We start from the raw sequence: 14,859 nt of genomic DNA on the forward strand, positions 1-14,859 counted from the left end.
GCCTTCAGCAACAGCAACCCATATTTTCAATAGTTTGCAGAGCCCACCCTCAGTTGTACAAACCAGAAATCATTTTCTTTTGCCACCTCTGTTTTTGTTTTTGGTTTTTTTTTAGTCTTTGGCATTTTTAGCAGTCTGCACAGTCTTTAGAGGATCTCGGGGAAAGAAAATGGTCCCCTGGGATTGCTTTGCTTTATCCCTTACAACTTTGTCCCACCCATCTGCTAAAGATCCCAGGGTGACATGCAGCTTCCCACATCCGACTCTTTTAATCTGTAACAACTTTATGAGCTTGGTGAGGCTGAAAGAGTGACAAACCCAAAATCATCCAGTGAACTACACAGCTGGGGTGAGATTTGAATTCAGGGGCCCACGCAGACAGTGCAGTCATGGGCTGCATTTGCACTGTAGAAATCATGCTGTTAGACACCACTTTAACTGCCATGGCTCAATGCTATTGAAATTTGGAATTTGCAGTTTTGTGAGATATTTAGCCCTCTCTATTGGGAATCCTGGGATTTGTAGTTTGTGGTGGCACCAGAGCTCGCCAACAGAGAAGGCTAAATATCTTGCAAAACTACAAATCCCAGGATTCCCTATCATTGAGCCTTGGCAGTTAAAGCAGTCTCACACTGGATTATTTCTGCAGTGCGGATGCAGCCAAGGAGGAGGATACCCAGTTTTGCTTGCAGCATTCCCTTCTACTGCACAAGTCAGCAGACAGAGGTTTCACACCACCTGCTGTCATGTCTTGTTTGGGCCAAGTTCTCTCCACTCATTCATCTTTTGAAAGGAGTGGCTGTCAAAAAGCTTGAGTTATTATCATTTCTTTTTGAGGAATGGTATGCCTCCGAGCCATGTGCCTTCCTTATCTGCTTCCGATTAGTAATTTACACATCCCTTTGAGACTCTGCCCGAGGAAATAATTATTATTAATAAAATGAGTCATTGCCATGATGAATGTAATGTCAAGTAAGAACCATTGTATGAAAGGCTGTAGCAGGGAGCATCTGACAATTTTATTTACCACTTCCATGTTGATGCTTTGAGGGTCCCCCCCTGCTTTTATTACAGTTTGGAAATATTAGTTTTTTGTAGCCAGGTCAGTCATACCTAATTTTCCCCAAATCTTGAAATTGTGTACAATATGTTGCAGTGATTAGGGAACTGGACTAGGAATAGAAACAAGGAGTCCGTTCACCCTATGCAATTATTGTACTATTAACATTTTGAGGATGAGGAGTCTCGGCAGTCATGGTTCCAGCCTACAAAATCCTGGGATTTGTAATTTAAGAAGGGGTATTTAGAATATCATTCCAGAGAGCTCCTCTCTAACCTCTAAACAAACGAAGTGGTATCAAAGTGATATAATTTGTCGTATGAAAAAGTTTCAGTTCTCTAAACTGGAGGTTGTCAAATAGATTCTCAGACCACTGGTGGTCTCTAGGTTTCCCAAAAACAAGTTATGCCAGACATAACTTTTATATATATATACAAAATCACTATCTTAGTAGATGAAAGGAATGCTGTGGATGTAGCATATCTTGATTTCAGTAAGGCATTTGACAGAGTCCCCCATGATATTCTGGCAAACAAGCTAGTAAAATGTGGACTAGACACTGCAGCTGTTAGGTGGATTTGCAATTGACTGACCGGCTGAACCCAAAGGATGTTCAGGAATGGCTCCTCTTCATCCTGGAGAGAAGTGACCAGCCCAAAAGTCACTTCTGGTTTCCCCCTTTCCTCCTGTCACCCTTTGCATCCAGATTCCCCCTTTTTTTGGCTCTTTCCTCCTCCTCCTCCCCCTCACTTCTGATGATGGGAGGGAATGCCCTGCCCTTTGCCCACCCTCTGACCTAAATCCCTCCCTCAATTTGCCCCGGTCATGATCGGGGGCAAGTTCATATTCCACAGAACCCAGGGTTTCTCAAAAGAAACGCTATTTGCACCGATTTCTTTTAACCCGCTCTAAGGGGCATTTGCCATGGAACCGGTGTGCAAGCCTCTGATTCACTTGTGGGGGATTCGGGGTGAATATGAACTTCACGTGCAAGATTCGATTTCAGAACCATGATAAATTGTAATGTGAATGGCCCCAGTGAGAACTATACTTGTTTCATAGCTTAAAAGGAATTTGAAAAAGATGCAGAGCATGGATGACACTGAATGAATATATTTTAGCTCTTTTCTCATTGACAACTCCATTATTTGCTTTCGTGGGACAAAATATATTAATTTTGTCCAGGACTATCAAATCAGTTTATGGAGGTGGATGGAAACATGAATCAAGAGCTTATGTTCATTATAAATTCATTCAGACCAATGCTACAGATGCACAGAACATCTTTTTCAGAGCTTGGAAAAGTAACTTTTTAAAAATTATAACTGATTATTTTAGTGGTAAGCCTACTGTGGAAACATATCCACTCCTTTTTGTGTTCATGAGTAACCATATTCCCTGGATCAGATTCAAGAAAAATATAGGTTTAGCACTAGAAACAAAATCAGTTCATATTTTTGTGAGCATTTTTCAAATGGAGTTATTTAAAAAATGCAGTCGTGCACATAGGCTGCATTGACTAAAGTGTGTTTATGGGCATGTACAGTATGCAGTATGGGGCACTGAAAATTTTAAATGTGTGCACATTGAAGATGTTTTTTTCTTTTCTTTTTGGTATACATCACAACCCCAGAAATGTACTAATTGCCAAATGCAAGTTGTGTCTGCTTTTGTGACTGGGCAATGCATGTAGTCACCACTGAATCACATATACAGCAATTTTAAATAAACAAGCAGCTCATCAGTTAAAACACAAGCTATTATTTTAGCAGATCAATTTATATGGATATATTATGATGAAAGGTGAAAGCTGATTGCTGCTGTTATCCAAGATGTTGAATCAAACTAATGAAGTGCTAATCATACAAAGACAAAGCAAGCCGGCAATGCAGAAGAAAGGCCACCTTGGGATTTGGGGGGAGGGGGGAGAGAAAGTGGTCTGAAAAGTACAACACTTTGTTCAGTTTTTGATTCCCATGAAAATTTCAAACACACAAAACTATGAAGTGCAATTAAAATTTTGTTCCCAACACACATACACACACATCCTTCAAGATCAATGGCATTTCCTACTGGTTATTTTTTGATGGAAGGCTTTTCCTAGCAATAGCCAAAGATGTTTGTGAACTGGGTGCAATAGCAATAGCATTTACATTTCTATATCGCTTAATAGTAAACCCAGCACTTTCTAAGCAGTTTACAATCTGTAAGGCACTTGCCCCCAACAAACTGGGTATTAATTTTACTGATCTATGAAAGGATGGAAGTCTGAGTCAACCTTGGCACCCTGGGATCAAACTGCAGTACTAGCATTTAACCACTTGCTACCAGGGCTGCTTACCAGGGTACAGGTGTCATGAAGATGGTCCCCATCTGATTTGGGGTTTGTCCCTGCATCATGTAAATAAGATGTGGCAAGCCCAGGGGAGAATGTGGGGTAATTTGTCCATGTAGATAAGCTTTCAATCTGTAACTATTGCCAGTGGTGTCTGAGGACACCCACATCATTGGGGACAGTGAATCTGCTATAGGTTTCAGTCTGAAATTTAAAGGAGTTGTCCCAGGGACTGAACCCGATCCCCCAAAATAGGTTCAGCATGTTGGATACCCTTTTCAAAGTTCTCATAAAATCCAGAGTGGATTCACCATCCCACTGACATTGGTCCTATATGCCTCTATCACTTGTTGCAAAAGGAGAAAATGAAATATCTCTCAGGAAAATGGTTCTCAGGCATATTTTAAAGAATATTCTTTAGAGGGTCAAAACAAATGAAACATTTCTGGAACTACTTCCAAAAAGAATGCTGTCAGCATTGACAATGAAGAGTTGTTGTGTTTCCTCCCCTTTAACAGGTGTATGTGTCCATGTGTTTGAGTATTCCTTAACACAGAGATACTCAGACACGTGGACATACAGTATATACTTGTTAAGGGGAGGAAACACACCAGCTTTTCATTGTGGAAGCACCAAGAAGAACAAGGTTACAAAATCCTGCAAATAAATCAGGTTGATGCCATGATAAAAGTCTGCTCTGGAATTTTCCCTTAAAACAGTGAAGTCGGTCCTCACCATATTTTGTAAAAGGTTACTGCAACAGTTTAGAGCAGGGATAGGCAACCTTTTTGAGCCGGGGGCCGGGTTGCTGTCCCTCAGACAACTGGGGGGCCGAAGCCAAAAAATAAATAATTAAATAATTTTTTTAAAATTTAAATAAATAAATAAACCGGGACAAATGTAGGACAAAATTTTCAAATGGAAGGCACTTTTTAAATAAAAAATGGCGGACACACGAAAAAAATTGCTGATTTTTAAAAAAATGTTAAGATAAATGGATGTTTCTGAGGCTTCTATAGACAATTGCCCCACCATGCCCCTCGTGCGAGACGCCAAAGGCCCCAGCGGCAATCGGCGGCAGGACCGGGCTGGGGCCGGTCCCAAGGCCTTGCCGGGCCGCATCCGGCCCGCGGGCCGCAGGTTGCCTACCCCTGGTTTAGAGAATGTATTTATTTATATTTATTTGAATACAAAATGAGAGACACCATTATGTCATGGTTTGAACATTGGACTACGACTCTGGAGACCTGGGTTCGAATCTCCCTGGGCCATGGAAACCCACTGGGTGATCTTAGGCAAGTCACATTCTCTCAACCACAAAGGAAGACCATGGCAGACTTCCTCTGAGCAAACCTTGCTAAGAAAACCCCATAATAGGTTCATGTTAGTGTTGCCATATGTTGGAAACTTGAAGGCACACCGCCACCACAACCCTTCTGCAGAACTTGGAAAGGTTACTTTTTTGGAAGATGTAGCTGGGGGTTTCTGGGAGCTGTAGTACAAAAGATTACATTTCCAAGCTCTGTCCTATTAAATGTTTTTTTCAACACTACTAAACATTGATTTCCCACATTTCCAAATATAACTGTTTTGAATTGAATTTGTCCATGGAAAAGCCATTGACTTTGCACAGGTTTGCTATTTATTTATTTTTTGGTAAAGTATTTGAATTAAATAAAGTGAAGAATAGATTTTTTTAAAAGAGAAAGATATATACAGCTACACGTGGTATTTAATTTATTTTTGAAGTTGGACAGCTGCCCTGAACCACAGGAGAGGGACAACGTGAGCAGCAGAAGACAAGAGTGTGTCAGCTGAAGAACCTGCTAGGATTGAAATTTAAGGCTCTGTTTACCTTAAATGAGACAATATAAGAAAACACATTAAAATCTGCTTCATACAATCCATGAAGATATGGTGAGAAAGAGATGAGACTGAGTTCACTGCTCCTCACTCAGTACAGCCCACTATTCATGTTGGAGGACTGAAGTAACATGTTACAAGTAACAGTACTACCTGTAATGCATTGCTTTAGGTGTAGTGAGAGGGGAAATGAAAAACATGCTTCTTGAGTGTCATGAAACCAAGCCAAAGAGACTCACTTGGATTGATGAGAATCTTTGCAGTTTTGGGATCTATTCTGTGCAAAAATGTGTTTCTAAAGTGTTGAAGAAGCCACACAAAGAGAAACCTAGACTGACAAGACTCATTGCAGTTTGGGGTGTATTCTGCATGAAATCTGCACATTTTTTAAAATACAGAAAACAGGTGCAGGAAATAAAAATATTGGCAGGTGTTCAGTACTGTAGGGGCTTAAATACCAGAAAGACACCAGATCCCATTTGATCAGGGATGCAGGGTCAGCTCTGGTTAGTACTGAGTGAGAGACTGCCAACGAATACCAAGTGCTGTAGAAACAAAATTGAAATTTTGAAAGAAACAAAAAGAAAGCTTTGATTGTTCATTGCCCAAAAAAACTCTATGAAACTATGAGTTGCCATAAACTGACAGACAACTTGAAGGCATGTGTATACACACATACTCAGTATTGTAGTTATGGATTTGTGGTCCAGAGTTATACATCCAAACTATTCTGTTTTATTTAAACAGTCTTACTGTAAAACTATATAAATGCTTCCCCAGTCCATATCAACAGCCAGCAGCTGAATTAAGCAAATTAGGGACCAAAACAGAGCCCCAAACTGCTGGATTGGGGCCACCATGGAGCTGCACACCATGAAGCCGCAGCAACTCCACACCTGGCATTTTCCTGGTGCAAAAAGAAACAGCAGAAAGCTGCTCCTTTTTGCACCAGGAAAAAGGTATCTTTGCCTCCGCCACTGTGGTTTTTCAGAGCTCCAGTCTAATTTGTTTAGCTACTGATCAAAGTAATAGGAGGAGGATTCCAACCCCCTCCCACTAACAATAATCAGAAGTATTATCCCTGTTGCAAGTCCTTGCAGCCTCACAACATGGGGATCAGGTGAGGTTTTAGGCCAAAGACACATTATGCATATGTGACTAAATAGGGTTAAGTCCTGGATAAGCGTGATGTTGTCTGAAAATCTTCAGTGCAATCGTGCAACATTGCCAGGACTATGCCTTTTTCTTCCCTGATTTCTCCCATCTGGTAATCTCCAATGACACCATACCAGGAAAAGCAGAGGGTCTGTACCAAATTGTATAATCCAAGTCCTGATCCATATGTACAGAGCAGAGCCAGCCCAAGATACTTTGCTGCCTCAGGCAAGATAGTTCCCCCTGCCTACTTCAGGTATAGAAACTGGGCACATTGGCAATTGACATTTAATGGTCATTATAATGTAGCATTCTTCACCACACATAAAGCAGCAGGTTTGTTGGAGGGGTGCAGGATAGTCTGTGTGCAATGCATAACTCTGACTGCATATGTACTGCAGAAATAGTCCCGTTTGAGACCACTTTAATTGCCATAGCTCAATGCTATGGAATTCTGAGAATTGTAATTTTGTGGCACATTTAGCCTTCTCTGTCAGAGAACTCTGATGTCACAACAACTACAATTCTCAGAGTTCCATAGCATTGAGCCATGGTGGTTAAAGTGCTATCAAACTGGATTATTTCTGCAGTGCAGCTGCAGCCTCTGTCCTCCAAGAGAGAGTTACAGTGGAGGGATTTAGAGGCTGCCTCTGCTACTCTCCAGCATCTGCCACCACAATTAGGCATCTTCTTCCCTAAACAGTAGGGCTGGCCATGGTACAGAACTTTACATATAGCCATGTATAGATTCTGTATACAGCAGGGGTAGGCAACCTTGCGAGCCCACGGGCCGGACTGCGGCCCGACAAGTGCCTTGTGGACCGCGCGGCCCAGCCCGGTCACTGCCCGCTGGATTGCCACTGGGGCTTTTTGGGGGGGCAATGGTCTATAGAAGCCTCAGCATTTTTTAAAAAATCAGCAAATTTTTTCGCGTGTCTTCCATTTGAAAATTTTGTCCTACATTTGTCCTGGTTTATTTATATACTGTATTTAAATTTTTTTAAAAAAAATATTTATTTATTTATTGGCTCCCCCCCCCCCCCCCCCCCTTCTCCGGGACAGCACCCCGGCCCCTGGCTCAAAAAGGTTGCCTACCCCTGGTATACAGGATCACATGAATACAGGATGACAAGGGTGGGAACAGTGGATTTAAGTCTTGTGCCCCTCCCATTGCAACATAGTTACTGACCATAAGTCTGGGGTTGAGGTCTCTCTTCTTTTATAAAACCACAGGCTTTCAGTGCAATGAAATCTGCTTCTCTGCCTGAAAAAAAAAAATGGAAAAGCAACAGATTGTTCAAAGCAATCCAACTTTACATGCAGGAAGGCATTATGGATATATCCCATGTAAGGGGGAGGAGTGCAATCTGTCTTGATGTTTCACTGAAGGGCATTGATTACCATCTTCATTCTCACTGTGAGCTGAGTGTGCACTTCATCTAGCCCCTTTGATTTGTCTTCTTTCATTAAAAGAAAAATCTGATGCCTTACATTGTACTTGAAGCAATCAGTGTGATATTTTTATGGTGATGGCTTAAAACCTGAGATGAGTTCAGAATTTATAGGCCAGGGAGAAAAAAAAATGGTGCTAAATCATGGAGGAACAGTCAAACCATACTAAGATGGATAAATGGAAAAGAAAAAAGAAGAACCTACAGTGCAAACCCAGTGTACATTTGCTCAGAAGTTGTGTCCACCCAAGAAATGAATATCCAGTAGGATTATAGTTTTGTTGACCAATCCAACATTAATTTCAAAAAGGTAAAGGTGTATAGCCAGCATAGGAAACCTATGGCCCACAGGTCTAATGTGGCACAAGAAGGTCCCATCTCAGACACACCACACCAGTTGAATAAACAACAATTGGTATTCATCATGTCAGCATGCTTAGTCCCTTTCTCCAGCCAGAAAGGGGGAGATAATCAGGACAATTGAAAGGTAAGACCTAACATCCCTTTATTGCTGCCATTGGCTCCCCAAGCCTGCAGCATTTCTCAAAAAATGTTTTGGCAGGTGTGTGTGTATGTGTACATATGGATGGACATATGGATTTTGCTGGCTCAGGATATCTGGACATTATATATAAAATGTTCACATCCCCAATTTTTTTTTAGACAATAAGTAAGGCTGTTTTGATATCCTGAGCCAACAAAATCTCCTCAAATAGTTGAAAAACTGGCTAACATTGATAAAACATCATTTTCAGACACTCAAATGGCTGCATCTCTCCAGAGCTCCAGAGAAGCCAAAGGCTTGCCAGGGCACCTCCAGGCTCCGGGGCTTCCCATGCCTGCCCTTGTGATCAAAAGCATCTTAGAGTTGTTTATATTCTGTAAGCTTAAGAATTGATTTCAGTGTGTCTCACATCTTACAAATGTACAGTGGGAACCTAATCCTTTTCAGATTATCTGAGCATTTTCTGGGTAGCAGACAACTGCAGGTTCAAATCTGGGACTTTCTGATCTTTTTAATCAGTCTGGATATAGTTTGTCTCAAAGGTAGTACAATATCCTTTTGCACACTTGAAGCCAAGTCACCTAAGCCCAAGCCATGTGTTAACTGCCCCATCTTGTGGGCTCACAGAGAAAGCCAGTAATACTTGATGGAGTCCAATCCAGTTACGGTAGTCAAGGTCATGGCATGTAGATAAAGTCTGGTTGCACCAAGTAAATATGTGGCAACAAAAGCTTCATGTCCATGCAAACACCTGAGAAAGGGGGATTCTCTTGAGAGACAAATGTCAACCAACTGGCAAATGGCCTTTTGAGGACTTTGCCCATTAGCTATTTACATGGGGAAAAGAAACCCTTTCCGGGGGGAAATGACCAAACCTACTGTGGAGGTACAGTGTACAACTTAAATATGAATTAATTGCTCCTGGATGCCCTGGTGGCGCAGTGGTTAAATGCCTGTACTGCAGCCATTCACTCGAAACCACAAGGTTGCGAGTTCAAGACCAGCAAAAGGGCCCAAGATCGACTCAGGCTTGCATCCTTCCGAGGAGGTTGCTAAAATGAGTACCCAGACTGTTGGGGGCTAATTAGCTTACTTGCTGTTCACCGCTATGATCTTTGGAATAGCGGTATATAAATAAAACTAATTATTATTAATTATTATTATTACTTATGTACCCTTCTATACCTTCTTATACCCTCAGAAAGGAAAACACAGGTCTTGATGATCCTGCAAAATGTGTTCTGTCTGTCTGTCTCCCTCTCTCCAACCAGGAACAGTGGAAAACTTCCAGGAACAACACAGTCAACCTCTAAGTCTTCAGGCTGTCCACTTTCTCTGAACTGCTCAGCACAGGGAAGGGGGATGGCGCTGCTCTTGGCATGTGGACAATGGATCCGGTCAAAACAGATGAGATCCATCATATTACCACCTTAAACAGCTTCAAAAAAGCTGTTAAGACGGATCTCTTCTGGCAGGCTTTTCCTGAATAGATACCGGGCCACCAAAAAGAAAACTTAACCTGCTGACCCCTGATTTTGCTATGGTCACTGTCTATTTGTTATTGCTGTTATGATTTTAAGTATGTTTTTAAACTGCAAATAGTTTAATTGTATTTTAAGGGGTGGGTTGGATTGGGGGTTATGCTAGGAATGTATATTTTAATGTTGTAAGCCTCCCCGGTTGTGTTGCACAGAAGGGCGGGATAAAAATAAATTTTATTATTATCATTATTATATTTGATCCAATCCAGTTGTCTGCATACGAAAGAAGCTGAGGTCACTCTGGGGTTTTGGGGAAACGACAGGCTTTTCTCTTACTTTATTTAGATCAGACCAAAAACAGTGGTATCTCCCTAGAAGCGGCCATCAGCTTCGGGGTGAGTTTGGCATTTATCTCTGATGTAGACAAGCCCTACGTATCTCTGTAAATATACCTGGGACCTGGATATTGTATATACTCTATCACCGTGTCTTAAGAAATGTATTGCAGTCCACAAAAGTCCTGCTAAAAGAGAGATTAGCTTCAAAGGTACCACAAGACCCTTCCCCCTACCTTTTTATGCAGAAACTGACTAATTTGGCTATCTCTTTGAAACAAGGAGTAGGTCTCATTTCCTCCCAGCTTCTGAAAATTTGGGTAATGGAAAAGAGCATGGACATTGGTCACACATATTGATTTCCTAGAATTGCCTAATGTACAGTTCCATAGCAACTGGTTTTCACTTACCTTGGTATTTCCGCCCACCTTACTATTGTCTGAGGCCTGTCACACATTGAATTTTGAGGATGTGTAGTTGGCATGCAATATCTATTACTTCACTTTCATGAAGGGAGGCAACTCGTATGTGGGGGGGGGAAAGTGCTCCCCCCCTACACACACAGACAAAGAGGAAATGACATTTTTATGATTCAGATATGAAGCTGTGATGGTAAAGACACTGGATCCAGACTCTGACTGAAGTGAAACAATAGAGTTTTTAATAAGGCTGAATGCAGTACAGTACGTTTACTCACAGCATAAACTCTCATTTCTTTTGTCCTTCTGTCACTTACGGTGAAACAGGTATGGAGGCTTTTGAGACACTACAAAAATGTGCATCATTCTCTAAGACCAGACAACAGTCAACGTAATGTTTAATAACTCATCCTTATTTCTTGGATTATTTCTTACTTGTATAAGGTACAGCAGGGGTAGGAATCATGTGCTTGTCTAGATGATGTTGGATTGGATGGCAGCAGAGGGAGACTGGGAGAATATCCAGTCCAGTGACTTTAGTTCAGAAACTCCAGGCTTCAGTCGTAAAACGCAGAAAACCTTTATTCAGTAACTCTAGGTCTACACCAGCGATGTCTGTTGTCAGAACTAAACAGCAAGGCATTAGCGAGGTCTAATTAAACCACACACATTTTCAAATCAATGGCAGGCTATTTTCTCATTGCTCACCAAAGCAAAACAGCCTTGTCCCTCTCAGTTCCCATACCACTCTCCTCATTTTTTACTTCCTCCTTTCTCAAGGAAATTACTTTGCATAGTCTCGAGCCAGGCATAACTCTATTCTCTCTGTTATTTCAGCCCAAAGCAATGTGATCTTGCAATAAACACTCCACTGCATATCCCATCACATTTCTTCAGTATGCCAACACCCAATAACTCTGGCTATATTCCACACACCTATATCAGCACTAAACCCATGGCAGGCAAGATGCTTGATGCAGTTCCTGACAGAGAATGATGTGTCCTATTGGCATCTATTATTTCTTTTTTTCGAGATGAGGCTAGACATGTCTTCCCTGCTGCAGCTGTTTATCCTTGTTTGCAAAGCCTGATAGCCCTAAATGACTTTGATGCCTGAAGTCCCTATAAGACTTTGCACTCTCTTCAGCTGGGCTTTTGGAGGAGAGCGGTGACTTTGATAGCTCAGGCTCCAGAGGATAACACAGCAGGTGGCATTTTTAACAAGGCATTTATGATCTCTTTACAAGGAGTTAGTTGGCCCTTTCATCTTTGGTCTCTTCATATTGTAACTGCCTGCTTGGTTTATCATAGTGGCTTAATTTCCGTGAATGTGACATAGCATCAGGCAGGCTCATTTTCTGCCTGCAGTTTATCCCAGGGCTTTGAGACCAGGCATTTGCCACAACAGGAGGGGACACTTTAAGAAGAGGGAAGGAATGGACTGGGACTTAACTCCTTGAGATTTTTAATTCCAACAAAGGTCAAACTCTTGTATTTGGACTACAATTGGCAAGTTTTATTTATATAGCAAATAAATGCTATATAAATAATATTTAAGTACAGAGATTTCTTGAGAAATTCAGTGGTGTCTGCCTAAGAAAGGAAAGAGACAATGTGGATCTCAAGGAAAGTTACTTTTCTGTTGCTAATGGAATCATAATTTTATTACTTGTCTTTTATTGCCTTTTGTCCCTAGTACCTACATGGCTTTTCCTGCCTTGGGATCCTTCCAGAACAACTGAACTGCATCAGAAACATCAAATAAATCTGATACTAAATGTGACTTGTGACTCTACCATCATTACTCTTCTTCTCCTGTTGATTTTAAATATCTTTTGTTTGATGAAGAAGTCCACTGAGTGTCAAAAGCTTGCATGATGTACTTTATGCACTTTGGTTAGCCATAAAGATATCATTCTTTTGTGGATTCTTGATTTTCTTGTATTTGGTTGCATGACCAACATGGCTGCTCCTGCTCCAACCATTTGTTGTTAGCTGAAGAGGGAATGTTCAAGAGGCACTTTGAACTGAAGCGTATCTATTCCCATGAAGATACATTTTGAAAGGTGTTTGGAAGCTGGTGTCTTACTCCCTGAAGGGTGCTTGTCTGAACAAAAAGTTGAATCTGAACTTAGATGTGTTTAGGGTTGCCATATCCCGCCGGGGGGCGGGACATTCCCGGTTTGGGTGGTGCCATCCCGGTCCTGGTCCGGTTTGGCGCCCAAACTGGGACGGCCCCGCCCACCGCAGCCACCTCAGCCCCCGCGGCGGCTCCAAGGCCTTGCTGAGGCCTGGGAGGGCTCTCCACGGTTGGAGCTCCAGCCGTGGAGACGCTCCCTCCCGGGGCCCAGCTAGGCCTTGGAGGCGGCTCTGTGGTTGGAGCTCCGGCCACGGGGTCCTCCAAGGCCTCCACGAGGCCAGGGAGGAGGAGGAGGCCACTTCCCACCGCGGTGATCGCCGCGATGAGGGGCGGCCCCCGCCTCTTTCCCGGCCTGGGAGGAAGCCTGGGACGGCGATCGCAGAGCCCTGGAAGGCCTCGCCAGGGCTTGGGAGACACTGTCTCCCAGGCCCCGGCGAAGCCTTGGGCTCCGCGATCAAGATCCTCCAAGGCCTCCTGGGGCCTGCAAGACGCTGTCTCCCAGGTCCCAGCGAGGCCTTGGACAATGTTTGAAATGTAGGACCTTTTTTTTTTAATTTCCTGGCCAGGATTTTTTTTAAAAAAAGTCCTACATTTTAAAACATTGTCCTACATTTGTCCCGGTTTGGAGGTCCTCAGGGATGGCAACCCTAGAGTGTTCCAAATATTTTCGTTTATCTCATATGAGGTTGGATTATTTTTTATTTTTGACCTGTTGCTCAGTCCAGGTTTCTGACATGTTCTTTGAAAATGCCTCCTGGTCCATTATTTGGTCTTCCTGCCTACAGGCTTGATCTATGGTAAACCTATTAGCAAGCTTACACTGTGGTAATCCCCAGTTACACTGCCTAAGTACTTTTAAAGAGAGGTTGCCTAAGGAGGTAGCTACCATCTCTCATAGTGCCTTTGCTCCAGGTACTCATGAGCAGCCAAGAGCTCTCTGGTGCTGCTCTTCCCCCTTTGCCACTGACTGGCTGGGCTGTTGGCACCAACACTATCTGACTGTATACCACCACTACCAACCAATACATCCGCCCAATGACATTAAAGTTAACTGCTTCCCCCTTCTTTCTTTTTACTAAGGCTAGTGCCTCGGGCCCTCCCAGAAGTGCTCTAATAGGTAGTAAACAAGGTAAGTGACTTTCCTCTGCACTTTCTTCATTGCAATATCCATACAACTTTTTTAAATGAACCCACATTCAAAACTAATGTTTGGAAATCTAGTAAGCATCGACATTAAAATACAGAAAAAGCAACGGCATTATTTCTTGCATTCAAACAAAGTAAAAGATAATAGTGGTAGTGTTGTTATTCCAATATATTCCTTCTAAGTTCTGTATGTCATTCATTGGAGATGCCTCCTACTCACCTGTTGGAGACAGCACTTTGCTTCTGTCTTTGCAGAAACCAGCCCAGTTCTTTACGGCAGTAGAATGGCACTGAGGAATGTTGGTGAAAATTTGCTCCATTTCTGGTTCTCTTCCAGTGCCAATAGAGGTCTATCCTAGACCAGGTTAGGCAAGTTTGGCCCCAGGGCTACATGTGACTCTCTCAATGATGTTTTTGTGGCCCCAACACCTCCAGAAACCCCAGACTGACCTTGCCCTGGAGGTAGGATTGCCATAACCCAGGCTGCAACTGTTTTTTCCCGGTTTTGGCGGCACCTGCCCTGTCACGGCACGGGTGCAGCCAAAAAACCGGGAAAAGTCCGGTTGCACGGGGTTGCTAGGCAACCTCAGGGCCTCACTGCCCTCCCTCCTCCCTGCCACGCATGGCCGCGCGGAGAAAAGGAGGACAGCGAGGCCTGGGGGGTATGAGGTTGCAGGGAGGCAGCGCCTCTTGGGCGCATCCTACAATCTCCCCACCTCCCTGCAGCCTCCTCACCTCCTTCCTGGTCTCCGCAGGGGCCAGGAAGGGCGAGGCCCCGGCATTGCGGCGCTCTCCCCGCCTCCTTCCTGGTCCCCCGGGGCCAAGAGGACGAAGCCCCGGCCATCGCCAGCGTCTCCCGCCTCTTCCTAGTCCTGCGGGGCCAGGAACGAGGCGAGGCCCCGATCCTGGCCTCCGATCGCGGCGAGGTCCGGCCCAGGGGGAGGAAAGCCTCCTTAGTGAGGCTTTCCC

This window comes from Sceloporus undulatus, chromosome 1, assembly GCF_019175285.1.
Source record: "Sceloporus undulatus isolate JIND9_A2432 ecotype Alabama chromosome 1, SceUnd_v1.1, whole genome shotgun sequence".
Lineage (NCBI taxonomy): Eukaryota > Metazoa > Chordata > Lepidosauria > Squamata > Phrynosomatidae > Sceloporus > Sceloporus undulatus.